Consider the following 17948-nt stretch of genomic DNA (forward strand, 5'->3'; position numbering starts at 1 on the left):
CTAGACCTAGATGATAAGGTGCTTCATTCTCTAAGCACCTGCACACTCTTCTGACTATTTGCCTCTTTGCGTCTGCTTACTAAATTTTTCTGAGCCTCTCACAGGGATATATATAGCAATTCTCCTCCATGACAAGACAGGAACTTCTACACCAGGCCCAGGATGAGTGGAGGTCGCTCTCCTATTTGTGCAGACTGCTCAGATCCTGTCAGGGGACCAAGGGATCCTGACTAGGCTTTGGGCAAGGAGAGAACAGTTGTCAGACACAAATGCAAGTGACCTATGTCACTACCCACTAGAAGCCTTAAGAGTCAGGGCTGTGAAAGAAAATAAAATGAAATCAGGAAAGCTAAGACTTTGTGAGGTAAGTCAGGAAATGCCTGCAGGAGAGTACGCTAACCTGCTGAAGGTTAAACTGCAGAGTGTTCCCTAGACTTAGAGAACAACTGAAGATTTCTCTTCCTCCTCCAACACCTCTCACCCAGGAAGATCCTTGTTAACTTACAGTCACATGCATGTGTGACTCAGGTGTCTGCCTAGCCAGGGAGCTGTCTCTGAAAATAACTCAGTGGGAATCCCCTACAACAGACTTCACAGCATCTACCTTATGGGGCTGCCTTGAGGGGTGCACCTGAATTGCAATGTTTCCAATGTACTATTTCTTTTGACTTCTGTTTTTTGTAGGTTACACTGAATAATTAGTAAAAATTCTTTTTGCTCTCCTGTAAGTAGGGCAGTGTCCCACTGAGGGGAAGGAAGTGCAGGTGATGTGAGTTAGACAGCATTGTTGGCCCCTGAGGGACACACACATGACAAATGCTTTTTATTTTGTGTGTGTGATGGTTTGGATTGTAATTGTCCCTCAGAGATCCTTGTGGTAGAGGCGTGGTCATCAGCCTGTGGCACCACTGGGAGACCAGCATCCAAGAATGTAAACATAACAACATATACAGAGGCTGGCCAATAAAGACACAATTGCTCTCTCTGCTTGCTGCCTGCTGCTGCTGTACTGATGTCTGCCTCCCTGCTGTCTCTGGGGACCTCACAAGCAATTTAGCCCTTAGCTTTCTCAATTCTGATAGATATAAATGCGAGGGAGTAAAGTTCCCACCAGCAAGGAGGAGGTTCTGAGTAGGATGCCTATGAGGGAGGCTTTATCTAAAGTTTTTAATGGCTTTAGAAAAGAGCTACCCTATGGAAGACTGCCTACTTTTCAGGGTTCAATCTATGTAGTGTTGTGGGGAACCACTGAGACTGCTTGAAAATTCAGGGACATCTAAAGACAACTGAGGACATGACCCTGCTTGTCTGCACAGGCACACAGTGGGGGTACAGTTATGTAACCATGACTTAACACAGGTGAACAACCATATGCTGGTGAGAGCACTACACAAGAATGTAAATATGAGATAACAACCTGTGTAAGAATTATACAACAAAAACACTACTTTTCTGCTCTGCTCCATGCTGCCTACCACTGTTGCTGATGTCTTGAAAATGTACATTCTCTAACCTTGGGACCTCACCCATGATAATCTTCCTCGAGTCCCCAAAACAGGCCAAAAAGTGCTCACATAGTGCCCATGCACAGCCCATGTACCCTTCAGCCAATGGCCTGCCTGGTCATGTTCTGGAAAGGTCCTGAACAGCTGAAGGACAGTCAGCAGATGTTTTTGTAAGGTCCCTGGACGGTCACAAGTCAGCAGGCTCAATTTTGCACATCCTGACTCCATTTTGGAGCTGCTGTCCTTAATGCCTGGTAGAATCCTAAATCTGTCTTCAATGACTCCTGTTAAAATATTGTAAACCTAAATTAATCACTCTGGAACCATGTCTACACTAAATTGTTAAAAGGAAACTGGAGGCTAATAATGTACCAATGATAGTTACCTGTCTACATAGAAAAAGAGCAAATATTTCCAATTTTTTCTCCTTGTTTGCTGCACTTTTTGAAATATATAAATATTATCATAATTACTTAAAGAATGATTGAGGGGCAAACAGAAAAAGAAACAGTAGAGGATGGGGAGAGGATTGAGTGATGAAACTTTCAAAGATCCCTTGTGAGGTGACCTGATTTAGGCCTCTGCTGCCTCCCACTGCAGGACAAGACATTGTACAATTGTTTTCCTTAGGGAAACACAAGAGCTTTTTCCTTCATCCTTGAAGGCCAGAGATGCAAGTTTGAAGGAGCAGCTGCAAAACGGTTTCCTCTGGCCACTTCTCACTCATGAACACCATGGAAATTCTATTTCTTACCTCCATTCTCTACACAGCTGATAACATGAGTGATGATTTTTAAGTGAGAAAACTAAGTGTGGAAAAGTGACTGGATTTGTTCAAGGTCATTTCTGCAATAGGAGAGTCAGCATGCAGACCCTGTTCCTGGTGTCTGACAGCCACCTTCCTGCCATCTGAAGGTAAGGGGTCATTCTGCTAGAGTACATTGTTTGGGGACAAAAGAAAACTTCTGTCAATGATGACAAGATTCTTAGCCTTGGGCCTCTTGATTCATTTTCCACTTGACAGAGTCTGAGCCTTGAATACAGCCAATGATGTTTTCCCAGCAATCTAGGCTCTCCTTTTTCATGCAAACCCCCAAAGAGGCAAGAAATTAGTAAGGGAATAAGCAAAGTCTGCATTAGCATGTAACTGCCCACATGCTTTAAAATTTGTTCAATCTCCTTTCCATTAAAAAAATAATAATTATTGACACATACTAGTTGTATAGAGTAAGGAGATTCATTATGCTATTTTCATACATGCATATACTGTGCATTGATGAGTTTGTCAACCCCACTCCTACCTTCTCCCTCTCTCCTAACTGTCTTCTCAGGCCTGTGTAGCTCCTCTTCTACTTTTTTTTCTATTTCCCACATATGGGAGAAAACATGCAATATTGGTCTGTGTCTGAATTATTTTGTTTAAAATGATATCCTCCACTTCCTTGAATTTTTCTGCACATGACCAGATTTCATTCTTTTTTATGGTTGAACAGGATGTGTGTGTGTGTATGTGTGTGTGTGCATCTGTGTTTGTGTGCATGTATGCACAAGTGCATGCCATGTTTGCTTTGCCCATTCTCCTGCAGACGGATACCTAGACTGATTGCTTGCCATGGTTATTGTGAATAGTGCCTCTCTTGCTCCTTTCTTGCTCATTGGCCATTGTTGTATAACAAAGCCTTATTGCAAAATTTTATAATTATCACTCAATTTTCTGGTTTGATTAGGCTCAGTTGGGTAGTTCTTGATTATAGTAGACTGCTGTATAACTTCATTCAGCTTGTGGCTAAAATTGCAATTCCCTGGTGAGTCATTTGGGCTGGACATCCACCATAGTACATTCCCATGGCCTGTACACCAGGAATAAGAAAGGGAGGGCTGGAATGTATCTTGGGGTAGAGCACTTGCCTAGCATGCAGGAGATCCTGAGTTCCATGCCCAGCATAAGATTGTATAATAGCTCACAATTGATTTCTAAGACCATATGGTGAATGAAAATTGGATAAAGGAGAATTATTTGCTATAATAAAGCAAAAGAAATGACAAGTTTAGTGTCATCAGAGAGGAAAACTGATGAGACCACATTTCACTGCAGAGCCTTGGAAGTAGTGAAATTCTGTGTGCCACAAAACTATAATTGTATACAGTTTGTTTTTTTCTGTCAACAAGAGCACACTATTCTTTTGTCAGGCATTGAGTTGGGTACTGAGAAACACTGATTATTAGTTGTCTTAGTTACTTTTCACTGGTTGTTAGGACAAAATACCTGACACTCAGTATGAAAGATGGAAAGGTTTATTTCTTACAGGTTGCAGGTTTCAGTCCATAATCAGCTGGCTCCAAGGAAAAATGACATGGTTAAGGAGGAGCAATATATTCTGGCTGCAAACAGCAAGCATGAACAGCAAAAGTGAAAGACACACCTTCTTCTCTCAGGTACACTGTAGGCTGGCTCCACCTGGGCAGGTATAGCAGACATACCACCAATCAGAGTGCTAGACAATGAAGCAACCAGAAATACTGGATTTAGCCACATCCATGATTGCATGAGGCTTGGGAGAGGCACTGAGATAAACATTGACACCAGTAGAGGCAAAGAGCCTGCTCTCATACTCTCACCATAAAACTTAACAGTCTACTGAGGTAGAGGGTATATTTATCAAATCACTATACAAATATAGGCTGAGCATTCCTAATCTGAAATTTGAAGTCTGAAATGCTTCAAAGTCCAAACGGTTTGAATACTGCTGTAGTGCCAAAAGTGGGAAATGCCTCAACAAGAAATTTTTTTCAAATACAAAATGTTTTTAAATTAAGATTATTGGCACATGTTACGTGTAAATAATGATCATGTTAATCATGGGAAATTTGCAACATACATGATACAATTTTTTTCTCCACTCCCCTATCTTTCCTTCAACTCCCTTCCCTTCCTTATTTATGAAAGCTTTGTTTCCCTCATTTCTCATCCTTTTAAATCTTTTCCCATTATTCCTTTCTCCCTCCTCCTTCCCTACCTCCCAATCTCATTAGATAATATTCACAATATCTATTTTATTTTAGTCCTTTTCTACATTTCAGAGTCCCACACCAGAGAAACAACACACTACATATGTCAAACACAAAATTATAAAAAAATATTGTATAAAATTATTTTCAGGCTATGAGTATGAAGTATATATGAACTATAAATAATTTTCAGGGTTAGACTTGGGTCCCACCCTGTAGACAACTTATTATGTCTGCGCAATTTCTCAAATAAATGAAAAATTCAGAGATTCCAAACACTTCTCTTCCCAACATTTTGTATAAGCGACAGTGAATACGCAGATGTTTAATTAACTTCCCCAAGGAAAAAGTACAAGGGCAGATCAAAATATACAGCTAATATTCAAACTTGTTAAATTTACTAAAATAAAAGATATGTGTCCATTAATCTTCCTTAAAAAAAACTCCTCCTTAAAAATGAATTAATAAAATGCACCTCCTTGCTTCAAACACACTTCTCCATTTGTACTTGCAATTTTGAAAGCAGTTTTGGAAGTCCTCTTTCGTGAGTGTCCTTACAAATTGAGATAAAATATAGTGAGTGCTGCTGCTGAGTGCCATCCAATGGAAAGAAAAGCTCATAAATACATTATGGTGTGTAATAATCAGGGGTTATAAACAGAGAACAACTAGGATTAGGACATGGAGTTTATATTTTTATAATTGTCACCAGAAGTTAACACAGTAAAATGTAGGAAATCTATCCACAACACCAAAGACACAGATTATTTAGTCAAGAGCCTAAACCCCACAGCACATGTCCCACATAAGTCCAGATAAAAACCCAGAGCTCAGGACAATGCCTCCCATGAATCCAAGTGGAGTTCCAGAGCCCACAAGAAGGACTCACACCAGTCTTTTTTATGGATCCATGCCAGGAAGACCCAAGGGTCAGCGGTGGAAGCCAGAAAGTCTATGCCAGCAGGATGAAGGAGCTGTGCTAGTGGGATGAGGGTTCTATGCTGGAGTAGAGAAGTCACACTCACAACAAAGACCAGGGCTATCCTGAAAGGCACTGCAGCTGTCCTGAGTGACAGGGAGGCCCCGAGCTTCTCCAATGAAAAGCACAGTAAGGTACATGCCAGGAAGCAGCGTGACGAGTTCATCCTGGAGATAAAGCAGCACATGTCTTCCTGTCCAGAGACAGGAAGCAATGCTCAATATAAGGACCAAAGCCCCGCCAGGAGAACCAGCAGCTCAGACAGCAACTCCTAGGAAAACCCACAATGCCTCCTTAATGCCTCAACCCTCAACATCTCCCTTCTTGTCCACCTGCGTATCCTGGCCACTTTCCTCAGGTGGAGCATCTTCACTCAGTGCCATGCTGATGTAATCCAGCTGGTGTTAAGTTGACTACCAGTTCTTAATCCGTAACATGGTGTGCCCTTATCTACCTGTTTCACCAGATCTGGACCCTTGTGACTTCTGATTCTTCCCCAAAATCAAAATTACCATGAAAGTTAAATAGTTTAAACTAATTAAAGACGGTGAGGCAGCCACAACAGCAAAACTAAAGATCCATATAAGAGGACTTCCAGAATTGATTCAGAATAAAATGGCAAGAATGATGGAATAAGTGTATTTAAGGAAGAAGGAAATGGGTGTGGTGGTGCATACCTGTAAACACAGCACTTGGGAGGCTGAGGCATAAAAATCTCTTGGTTTGAGACTAGTTTGGGAAATACAGTGAGTTCAAGGCCAGCCTGAATTTCATAGCAAAACCCTGTCTCACAAAACAAAGAACACCTATCTGATTGGTTCAGCACAGTTTTGAATTTGTATGAAAATTACTGACTCACTGAAGATGGAAGACCTTCCCTGAGTGTGGTGGGGAACCAATAGGCCTGCATCCTGGAGGCACTAAAAAGGGAAAGGAGAAAGTCTGGCTTCTGCCTCTTCAGAAGAGTTTGACTTCTTGCCATCACCTTAGGTGTCATTTCCAGGCTCCTAGCACAGTTTCTTCTGCTTCCTGCCAGGGACTCTCCCAGGACTCTGCAGTGAGCTCCAGGCCTCAGGCTTGTGAGTGGATCTTTTCCATTTCCAACGAGCACCTCACCCTTTTGAGTTCTCCACCTGACTCTGCAGCTGGCCATCTTAAGCCTCCTTTGTAAATCCTTTATGTAGCCTTTATGTACACAAATTACATAAGCATCCTTTATGTACACAAATTATGTACAGAACTCCTTATGTACACAAATTAAATCTGATTCTCTAGTGAACCCTCACACAAACTGCCTCTAGCTACCTGTGCAACCTTCCAGGAACAATTTCATGCCTCACTCATGTGAAAAATCCAAAGCAGAACTGCAGTGGAGCCGTGCTAAAGTATGGTTTAGTTAATGGAAATGTTGGTGCCAGGCCCACTGGCTTAAATTCTGTATACTGCTTTGTCATTGGAAAAGGTATTTAATGTTGGTGTCTAGGCTCACACAGCTAAGAAAATGAAGATAATCCCTAACTCACACTCTTGTAAGAATTAACACATGTGAATCACCTCAGAGAGGCCCTGGCCTGACTCCAGTTAAGTGCTACATATGCTTGTTAGTGTATTATATTAACATGTAAACATACTTTTAAGATATAAAGAAATCAGAGGGTGGTACCGATAACCCTCATTTCTCTGTAATAAAAGAAGGATAACTACGCCAATAACAATGGTAACAGAACACTTGACATATGCTTGGAAAAATGGGGAGAGCTCTTAAGGTTTTTATTGGATCTTTACAGCAGTGCCAAGAGATGAGTTTTGCCATTCATCATGATTTGTTTTTTTAATGGAAAAAACCCACAATATTTCAAAGTGAAATAATAGGAGAATAACAATAGTGGAAATTGAGGCTCCCAGAAGAGAAGCAGTGTGCCTAAGGTGTCAGGCCCCGGAAGATTTGAGTCCAGACATCTTATAAATTCCAAGCCTAAGACTCAGTCCTCTTCTCTGCTTCCTCTCACAGTGGGCCTGGGGCTGGGTCTCCCAAAAGCCTTATCAGAGACCTCCACCTGGAGCCAAACCCTGCCTCAGGGGGACCTTAATCCCCCACTGTCACGCCCACTGCTTCATTGTTGCCTCACAGGAGGGCTTTGCACCTACTGGGTCCCAGCTTCTGGCCCCACCCCTTGCCCTGCCCCTCACACTGCTTGGTCCCACCCCTTGCCTCAAAGGAAGGTTACACTCCTCCTGGACCAACCTGGGCAGGCCGCACCCATGGACAGCCCTGAGCCACGGGCCTCCACATCCCAGCTCAGTCCTGCCCGGCCCTGGCCTGCTTGTCAGTGGATGCTGGTCTTGTGCATGGAGTCACCATTTTGGCGCTAGCAACTCTGTCTGGAGATCAGAGCGCTCATCCTTTGGCGGCCTAGGCTGTGGAGGGGCCAAGGCTGGGGTCTGGGCCCGGTAGGCGAGGGAGAGCAGGCAGAGAGTGGCAGCGCGGCCTGGTGGCCCTGAGGTTACAGCCGCAAGTGCCCCTGGCGGGGAATCCAGGCAGGGTGCCCAGGATCAGGGGCCTGGGAGACAGAGGGCGTGGCCCTGGCGCATCCTGGCTGCCTTCCACAGGGCCCTTCTCCCTTCCTCCCTCCTCTCTGTTGAGGGTCTGCATGGCCAGTCCTAGGTCGTTTCCCAAATTCCTTGGCCCTGCCAGACGCTTCTGAGAGCCCAGCCCTCACGTGGGACCTGTGGTAGGGTGGCTCTGGGTCTCACATGACCTCTGTTGTCAGTGAGCCTGGCCCTGCTGAGCTGCGGACATTTACCTCCAAAATGATGATTTCATTCCACTCTGAGCTCCTCCCTGCAGAGACTGAGAGAGGTCCCAGAAGTTACAGTAAGATAGCAGTTATTATTCTACCTGCACATGCTTTGGCTCCAGTCCCCCATTGATAAGGGGGTTCTGCTTCTTTTAATATTGGTGCCACTTGGGTGTTTAGTTTTGTGAGCACACTGAATGCAGCATGGGGCTTTGACAAGGCAAAGTGTGACCAGTAGGGTTTAAAAATTTAAATCCACAAATAAAAATAATTCAGCACATTGCTGAACCCTGCTGCAGAATACCCATCTTGCCCATATTCAGCTGTCTCTAATGATTACTACCCTGTTCTGCTCATATCATGTATTTGCATGGTGTTGAATATTTATATTACATGCATAGGTAGACTTGTACTTAGTTATCCTGTTACTGACCGTGTACACAAGTCTAGTTCCTCTTGGAAAAACTGCGTTGAGCATATATCTTCTTTTTCTTGAGATAAATTCCAGAAATTAGAAATACTAAATCAAAGTTCTGTATTCTTTCCCTGGCACTTGGTATGAATTGGTTCTTAAACAAGGCATGTTTACAGTAGACATTTTCAAAATCTAGGTATTTGCCCAATTATCTGGAGAAATTTGGAGTTCAGTAAGGTGTTGAGTCATTCTCTGTGCAGGCTGAGAGACAGGCCACACCTCCTACTGTTAGATTTTGTTTTTAAGTCATGTACCATGTTCATCCTTTCATTTTGATTGACTCTATTCTGCTTTACTTCATTTGGTTTTATCCTCTGTACAATAAAAAATTAAAAATAAAACACTTTCTTGCAAGGCATGGTGGTGCGTGCCTGTAATCCCAGCACTCAGGAGGGTTAGACATGAAGCTCACAGAGAGTTGGAGGCTAGCCTGAAATACATGGTGAGTTCGAGGTCAGCCTGCAGTGCATAGCAAGACCTAGTCTCAGAACAAAACAAATGACTCTTTTTTCCTCTTTTCTTATTTTAATGTGGCACAAGTAGATATTAATAAATAAAATGTGGAAACACTTATAAAGAGATTAAAGTTTTCATACTATGCAGTTTATATACTATGAAATTATACTATAGTTTATATACTATAGTATACTTTATATAACTTTATATACTATGAAACTGCATAGTATATACCTGCATGAGCTATATACCCTTGCACTTTTAAAATTTGTTTTTGTTTTAAATTTGTTTTTTTTTTAATTTTTGGGACAGGGTCTAAATAATTTACTCAGTTCGCCAGGTTGGGTTTACACTTGTGATCCTCCTTCATTGGCATCCCAGAGTGCTGACTGGGAGTACAGGTACAACCTATATTTACTTAGCAATTCACAATGATTATGTATGTTTATGGGACAAAATATGCTTTTGATCTATGGCTCCTTTGTAGAAAGAACCAATCTAGTTAATGTATCTACCACCTTCCTAATCTAAAAATTCTTTCATGGTGACTAGGACTACAAATGCCACTGTTTAGCAGTTTTGAAATCTATCCTTCTTATTAACTGTGATCATCCTGCAGCTTAGTAGAAAATTCAAAATTTCTTCTCCACCTTGACTGAGATTTTGTATTCTTGGGTGAACATCCTTCTTTCCCTATCCCCCATCGAATTGATCATTTTTAAAATCAAAGTGCCCAAGAAAAGTGTGAAGGTTCAAGCCACTTGGGGAATATAGCTCTTCAGAAAAACCAAGCAATGGTACTCTGCAGCCCCTCACGTTGCTCACAGTTTTTTGTTTGTTTGTTTTTCTTAACAGTATTCTAGGAGTTGAGTGCAGGTCTGTCTTAGCTATTTTTTACTGGTTGCTGAGAAAAAATACCTGATGCCAAAAGTTGAGAAAGGAAACATTTATTTCCTATGATTTTTGGAGGTTTCAGTCCATACTTAGTTGGCTCCAAGGCAGGCTGGCATGGCGGAACCACAGTTCATGATGGCTCAAACAACAATGAGGAAACAGGCAAAGGAGCAAGACATTCCTTCTTCCTGCCATTACATCACATCCTGGTTCCACCCCTAGATGAGTGTAGCCCTCACACCCCTAATCCAAGTGCTAAACAATGAACCAAATGTAAACACATGAGGCCTGGGGGCCACAGACATTCCACCCCTGCACCCCAGGACTCATGTACATCCTTTATACAAAAAACATTTAGTCCATCTCCAAGGGTTGGCAAAGTCCTAACTGTTTCAGCATTGCTGAAAAGTCCAGGTCTCAATTCTCCTCCAAGATCTATGAGAAACTCTTAACTGTAACCACTTGTACAAATGAAACAAGGTTAAACATTTCTGAAATACAAAGGCACAAGATAAACATTGCCATTCCAAAATTTACAAACAGGGGAATATAAAGCATTAGAAACAAAGCAATCCAACATCCAGCAGGGTGAACATTAAGCCCTAGAGTTTCATTCTCAGCATTTGAAACTGTTAGGGCCAACGCCGCAGGGAAAGAGACCCCAAGGACTCAACTCTTGGTGAGGAAAAAAGTTTATTTCCATGCGCATGGGGTCCCCCAGGCAAACGAGTGCGGAGGGCCCCGAGGGGAATTTGTGCAGTGTTTTTAAGCGCACAAGCAGGAAGCAAGCAGGTTTACAGAAGCAGATCACATTGGTTAATTTTGAACGGCGCAGGACTTGGCAGATGCTGATTCGAGGGGTCTGGGGCTGAGTAACCATGGAGACTGAGGGTCCTGGTCTGATCTCAGAGTGCCAGGTACAACTCGGTCTCGTCTGAACAGCACATTCCTTTACTTATCTTTATCTTTACAGAGGACAGAACATCTTGTGGTTAATGACTAGCAGATGCAATTCCTTCCTGTCCTGCCCCGATATCTCAAGGAGGAATTAGGGAGTGAAACATTTCTTACTGCTCTGTTCTATAGCTCGGGGGGGGGTGTTACATTACAAACGGGGAGTTGATTCTCTCATTCCCCACTTTTTCTTGTGGATGACCTCTAATCTTAGAGGTATGTTGTAGCTAGGGGTTCATATTGTTGACCTATGACCATTACTTTGACCTGAGAGACTTGTCCCCTTATGAATTGGGTAATCTGGTTAATAAGGCAAGGGGCAATGGCTAGGATTAGGATTAAGGTCAGTAATGGTCTTATCAAGGGAAGGAGATAGGGGAGAATTCCGTTTTACATTTTCTAAAGGGGGCTCCCATACAAAGATCTTTAACAATTGTCTTTTTTTTGCTTACAGGGGGACCAAAGCCGCCGTGCAAGGTCGGCATCAATGTTATTAAAATCAAAACAAGCAAGCTAAAACAGTTCATGACCAGCATAATCTAACTATGCTTTAGTCAATTTTTAACTTTAAGGGTTACCAGTCTGTTGTGTAGTCCATTGAGTATGTCCCTCGTTGTCTGCTGTTTCCAGTGGCTTTACATGAGTGTAGTTAATCCACGCAGTTTTTCCTGCTACCTTGATGGCAGTGGGGGTACTGAGCACCACGGTGAAAGGTCCTTCCCAGTGGGGTTCGAGGGAGTCATGGTGATGACATCGAACCAAGACTGGAGTCCCTGGGGCCTTGGTCTCTGAAGGCGGGTCCAAGTGTTTTTGTCTAAACAGCTGGTGGATCCAGGCCAACACATGTTGGAGTGTCTGTAGGGACTTAAGATCTCGATTAGTAATTTTAGCTAATTTGTCTTCTGACAATCTTGGAACCAATGGCGGGGGCCTCCCAAACATGGCTTTAAAGGGGGAAATTCTAGAAACATATGGGGTATATCTGGCTCTTAACAGTGCAAAGGGAAGAAGGCTCATCCAATTATCGCCAGTTTTTGAAGACAGCTTAGCTAAAATGTCCTTGACACTTTGGTTTATACATTCTACTTGCCCTAAGGATAGACACAGTGGAGTTTTAATTAAATTTTAATGCCTGGGCTAACTTTTGGGTGACTTGGGCTATGAAAGCCAGGCCATTATCGGACCCCATTGATAGTGGGAGGCCAAATCAAGGTATGATCTCATGCAATAGCCTTTTAACTACCACTAAAGCTGACTTAGTAGGGAAAGCCTCTACCCAGCCAGTAAAAATGTTTATTAATACCAAGAGATAGCAGTGTCCCTGTAAATTAAGTTTTACCATGTCCATGAAATCTACTTTCCAATGTTCTCCTGGAACAATTCCTTGATGTCGGGTGGCCTCCAGCGCAGAGCTCTTGGCTGAGTTGACTAAGAAGCACTGTGGGCATCTAGAGCTCAAAGAGGTGGTCAGTTTGTAGAGTTTTGGAATAAAATACTGAGTTCTGGGCAAATCCACAAGTTTAGTTTTTTTTCTAAACGAGTAGTCTGGCGAGCCCAGTATAACAGCTCCTGCCCTAGTGTCTCCAGTAACCGTACTTATATATCAGGTAACTGGTATTAGCCCTTTGGGGTGGGAGACTTTATTCCAAGTTGAGATGCTAACTGTAGGTCTTTCTTTGTGTAGACTGGTTCTGACAAGGTCAGAGGACTAGTATCAGAGCAGTTACTTTCTTGGTTGACCCCTCTGATGTGGTTGCTATTTTTTAAGTGGCTTGATCTGCCAAACTGTTTCCTAAGGTGACAGTGTCATCTCTGGTTGGGTGAGCCTTGTAAGGAATAGCAACCCATTGAGGCAGCCAGACAGCTGCTAGCAAATCTAGAATCTGTGGAGCATTTTTAGATGGCTTCCACGTATATGTACAGTAGCAAAGGGATATCTTCAGTAAAAAAATGTTTACCCTCTTTTCCGTGGCTAGTTTTAGCCTCTCAGTCAAAGCAACAAGCTCCGCCTTTTGGGCAGAAGTGCCAGGCTCTACCCGCTTAACCCAGAGTACCTCCTTTTCGGTGGTCACTGCTGCCCCGGCCACTCGTTTGCCGTTTTGGATGAAGCTGCTTCCATCGAACAGTTGTCGGCATTTCCCAAAAGCTGGTCAGTAAGATCAGCCTGTAGGTTCTGCTGCAGTTCGAGGATGTCCTCCGGATCATCACCAGGCATAAGGGTGGCTGGGTTTAAAGCTGAAGAAGTCTTGAACATCATTGACTCTGGGTCTAGAAGCAGGGCTTGACAGTAGAATTCTGGCATTTGAGAGCCTTTTTTCAGGAGGGGTTTTGATAAGAGTTTCTAAACTGTGAGAGGTTACCACAGAAATCACTTGCCCAAAGCGTGTTTCTTCGCTTCCTTAAGTAACATTGTCACAGTAGCTAGTATTTTAAGGCAGGGGGCCATACTCCTGTTACTGGATCAAGTCTTTTGGAGAGGTAGGCTATAGGCCTCTTTCAAGGGCCAATGTCCTGAGTTAGGACTCTTTTGGCAATGTCCCTGAGTTTATCTATGAACAAGATGAAAGGCTTGGTAACGTCAGGGAGTCCCAGGGCTGGGGCCTCTGTCAAGGCCCGCTTGAGCTGCTGGAAGGCCTGTTCACATTCATCAGTCCAGTTCAGCGAATTTTGAGTTTCCCCCTTATGGGAGTCATATAGAGGCAAGCTTTTCAGTAAAATTTAGCCTACAGTATCCAATTGCCCCCAGAAACTCTCGTCTGTTTTTTAAAAGTTTTTTTTCTCATACAGCAATTTTAACACCTTGGCTATCTTTTTGTAAATTTTTTAGTTCTCAAAGACCTTTTTGTGCTATCTCTATTAACTGGCTGAGGGGCATTTCCTTAAACCTCTCAAACCTTTGTAATTTTTGTCTAACATGTGGGGCCGACTGAGTTACAAAGAGAACAACTGGCGATACTGGGAAACCTCCTTACCTCTGGATGTCCAGTCAGGGTGGCACAAAAGGAGAACATGGTTTTGGCATTCCGGATCAGAGAGCCGGCTTCATCTGGATGGCACACTGCTTTTTGTCCAAGGGTGTCACGTGGCAGGCCATCATTTTACTAAAATTATATTCTTAACAAAAAGGGCTTTTTCATAGGTAACAAAATTGTGCTGCATAATCTCCCAGATGTTTACAGCACATGCAAGAACTTGTATCTTATCTCTAGTATCACCTATCATCTCATTTTAATGAAAACATTTTGCAGCAAAGTACAATCTTATGAATACTTTTACCAAAACTGATCTAATACTGTCAAATTCTGAACACATTTACTTCTTGTCAGACCTGTTATTTGTAGTACTATAAACCAAGACAAATAAAATTCACATCCTCTTGAGCCATCTACAACTTACAATAATACCTCTCAAACTAAGCTTTAATCTTTTTCCACATTCTGGCATAGCCAGACACCTTTACTTGAAGACCACTCTCTTTGTCCCTCTTTTTACTATTACCAGTCAATTACCTTTTTTCTCACTTCTCAGACAACATCAAAACTCTCAACAAAACCCTTGAAGTCACCTTTTAGTAGTCCAAAACATACTTATTTTATGTCTTTTTACCACATAAAAATGCTGTATTTTAAAAACAAAACTGTAACCTTTTAACTGGCTCAAATATAGTACCGCCTGGTTTTTACTTGGCAAAGTTGACATGACTCTTAATAACCATAGATATACATATATATGTGCACATGTTTACATTTTCACCAGAGAGAAAAAAATACTCCTTTTAAAAGGCATGCCAAGGTTGCAAGCAATCAATTGAAGTCTTACATATTAAACAAGGCGCCACAACATTAAAGACACAAACAAAGGGAGCTTCTTGCACAGTTTGGTGAGCTAAAGGAAATATTTTTTCTTATTATGAACCTTGGATCTAATAAGCCATATGGATCCTGCAACAGAAATGGGCAACAAGCCCCTAAGTTAGTAACAAGTTTAAACAGGCAACCAAGGAGAGGGCGGAGAAAGGAAGGGTTTTACCCATGGTGGGGGCTCCTCCTTGAGGTCCTGCCATACCAAGATGTAGGCAACCCGGTCGGGGTGGCCTTCCAGGGTGGAAGATGATGTTCTTAACTGCTAAGATGAGGGGATGGTGGAAAGTCCCCTCCGGTGGCCAACCCACGGAGAATGTGGGCCACTCAGATGAGCAGAAAGTCTGCCATTTACTTTTTTTAACCTGTAAGGAGAGATTGTGAGCCCTCTCTCGAACCTCTGACCAATGGTCGAGGGTGAGGGACAATGGGGATGATGTCCTCTGTCCCATGATGTTCTGAAGACAAAGAGTGGTTAGCGTACACGCGACACAACAAATAACCGATCACAACAGTCACAACACACAGGACAAACAGGCTGGCCACCTCATTCTTACGGATTAGTTTCACACCAAACGAATCACCTTAGGGGGTGCCTCCAGATTGGCCTGGACGGACCACAGATTGGGAATGAAATTCCCCAGATTGGCCCAGATGGACCACAGATTGGGAATGAAATTCCCCAGATTGGCCCAGACGGACCACAGATTGGGAATGAAATTCCCCAGACTGATAGGAAAATCCTATCGCAGACGGTGAGTCACGGAAAACCATGTGGGGCGTCTCCCGGTCACCAGAGAACAGAGAACAGATAACAAAAACAGGTAACAAAAATTGCCCCTAGATTGGAGCCGTTTGGCTCGGGGCATAAAATACCGGTAGATTGATCCTCAGAGTAAAAATAAGAAGCGACCGGTCGTACTCACCCACCGCAGAGCCGTTGAGGTCACCTCCCGTGAGACGTGCTATCTCGCTAGGGCCTCCAAGATGTTAGGGCCAACGCCACAGGGAAAGAGACCCCAAGGACTCAACTCTTGGTGAGGCAAAAAAAGTTTATTTCCATGCGCATGGGGTCCCCTAGGCAAACGAGTGTGGAGGGCCCCGAGGGGAATTTGTGCAGGGTTTTTAAGGGCACAAGCGGGAAGCAAGCAGGTTTACAGAAGCAGATCACATTGGTTAATTTTGAACGGCACAGGACTTGGCAGATGCTGATTCGAGGGGTCTGGGGCTGAGTAACCAAGGAGACTTAGGGTCCTGGTCTGATCTCAGAGTGCCAGGTACAACTCGGTCTCGTTTGAACAGCACATTCCTTTACTTATCTTTATCTTTACAGAGGACAGAACATCTTGTGGTTAATGACTAGCAGATGCATTCCTTCCTGTCCTGCCCCGATATCTCAAGGAGGAATTAGGGAGTGAAACATTTCTTACTGCTCTGTTCTATAGCTCGGGGGGGGGGGTGTTACATTACAAACGGGGAGTCGATTCTCTCAAAACAATCTGGTTGCAAACTCCAAAAGGTTTGAATGATTTTACCCCCACTTCTGGGGATATCAGCTCCTACAGCTTCTCTCTCTCTTTTCTTTTAATTTTCTTGCAAGACTCAATTATGGATTACTGACCAAGGTTAGTGATGTCATCCATGTACTCTCACTGTAGTGAAGCAATATTAGTTATGTGGCTATATTTGTAATCTTTATTTCTTTTTTGTCTTTTTGAAACAAGGTCTTGCTATGCAGTTCACTTCTGGCCTTGAGCTTATTTTTTAGCCCAGGCTGGTCTCGAACTCACAGAGATCCTCCCACCTCAGCCTCCCAAGTGCTGGGATTACAGGCATGAGCCATCATGCCTGGCTTACAACTTCTCTCTTATACACTCTCTGCTCAGTTCTTGCAGCTTTCCTTGGATGATCCACATTCCTGGATTTTCCAAACTTCTGGGGTCCCCATTGCACATTTGGCTTCATCCTTACATCTTTATGAACTGCCCTCTCAGTGGCATACTGCTTGGCCTCCCAGCCCTTTGCAATCAAGGTGGAAGCCATTTTACCTTTAGAATTTGTGCATTTTCCTTGCACCTAAAATCATCACCATGTGGATGCAGCCAAGGTTTGCTGCCAGCTGGAGCAGTAGCCAGAATTTTCTCTCTCTTGGCTGTAGGGGCTGATTGCCTGGATCATTGGGCTTTGTGAACCTGATTGTGAAGAAAAGCTTCTCTGTGTTGCCACCATTCTGGAACCTCATGTGGCCTCCATCGCCATTTTGGAGCATGGTGCTCTTCAGCTGTCTCCTCTAAGCAAATTCTTTCACTTTTGCAGTTTCGAAACTGCAAAAGTTGGGGACCTGATGCTTCCCATGGCCATTATTCTTATCTCTGTTTCTCCTCAGCAATCAAAGTCTCAACCCCGTCTTTATAATCCACAACTTCCCTGGAATTTTCCTTCTGGCCAAATTCACAGAGTTGTAAATCATCCTACTCAGCTCTTTGCTCTTGATTTGCAACATAAAGCTGGCTAAAAGCCCCCAACAATTGCCATACCACAGCTTCAACTTTTCATTTGATTGCTTTGAAATTATCTTTTCCAGAATAATCATTTCATTGCCCTTTGTTTCGGTCTCAGGCAAAGTCACTGGATATGAGCAAAATGCAGACAAACTTTCTTATAAGCCATAATACACATCGTGGAGATACCAATAACCAATGGATTCCTTCTCAGCAGAAACATCCCAAGCCTGGTCATTACCATGAGGCTTTGTATCAGCCTTCTTGTTTCCTGAGCTGTGAACAGAATGTCCTCTACAGAACAGCTTAAGCTGCTCCAGCTCTTTGCACCCAGGCAATATGTCCAAACTTTTCCAAACTCTGCTCACGAGCCATTTCCAAAGCCTCACAAAATGATAGGTATAGTCACAGCAAATGACCCCACTCTTCAGTACCAAAATCTGTGTTAAGGTTTTACTAGAGAAAACCAGTATAACACAAGATAAACAGGTGTAAAATAAATAACAAGATTGCCTTA

The sequence above is a fragment of the Cavia porcellus genome, unplaced genomic scaffold (genome assembly GCF_034190915.1).
Source record: "Cavia porcellus strain 051 isolate PalLab524CR breed Dunkin Hartley unplaced genomic scaffold, mCavPor4.1 scaffold_34, whole genome shotgun sequence".
Taxonomy (NCBI): domain Eukaryota; kingdom Metazoa; phylum Chordata; class Mammalia; order Rodentia; family Caviidae; genus Cavia; species Cavia porcellus.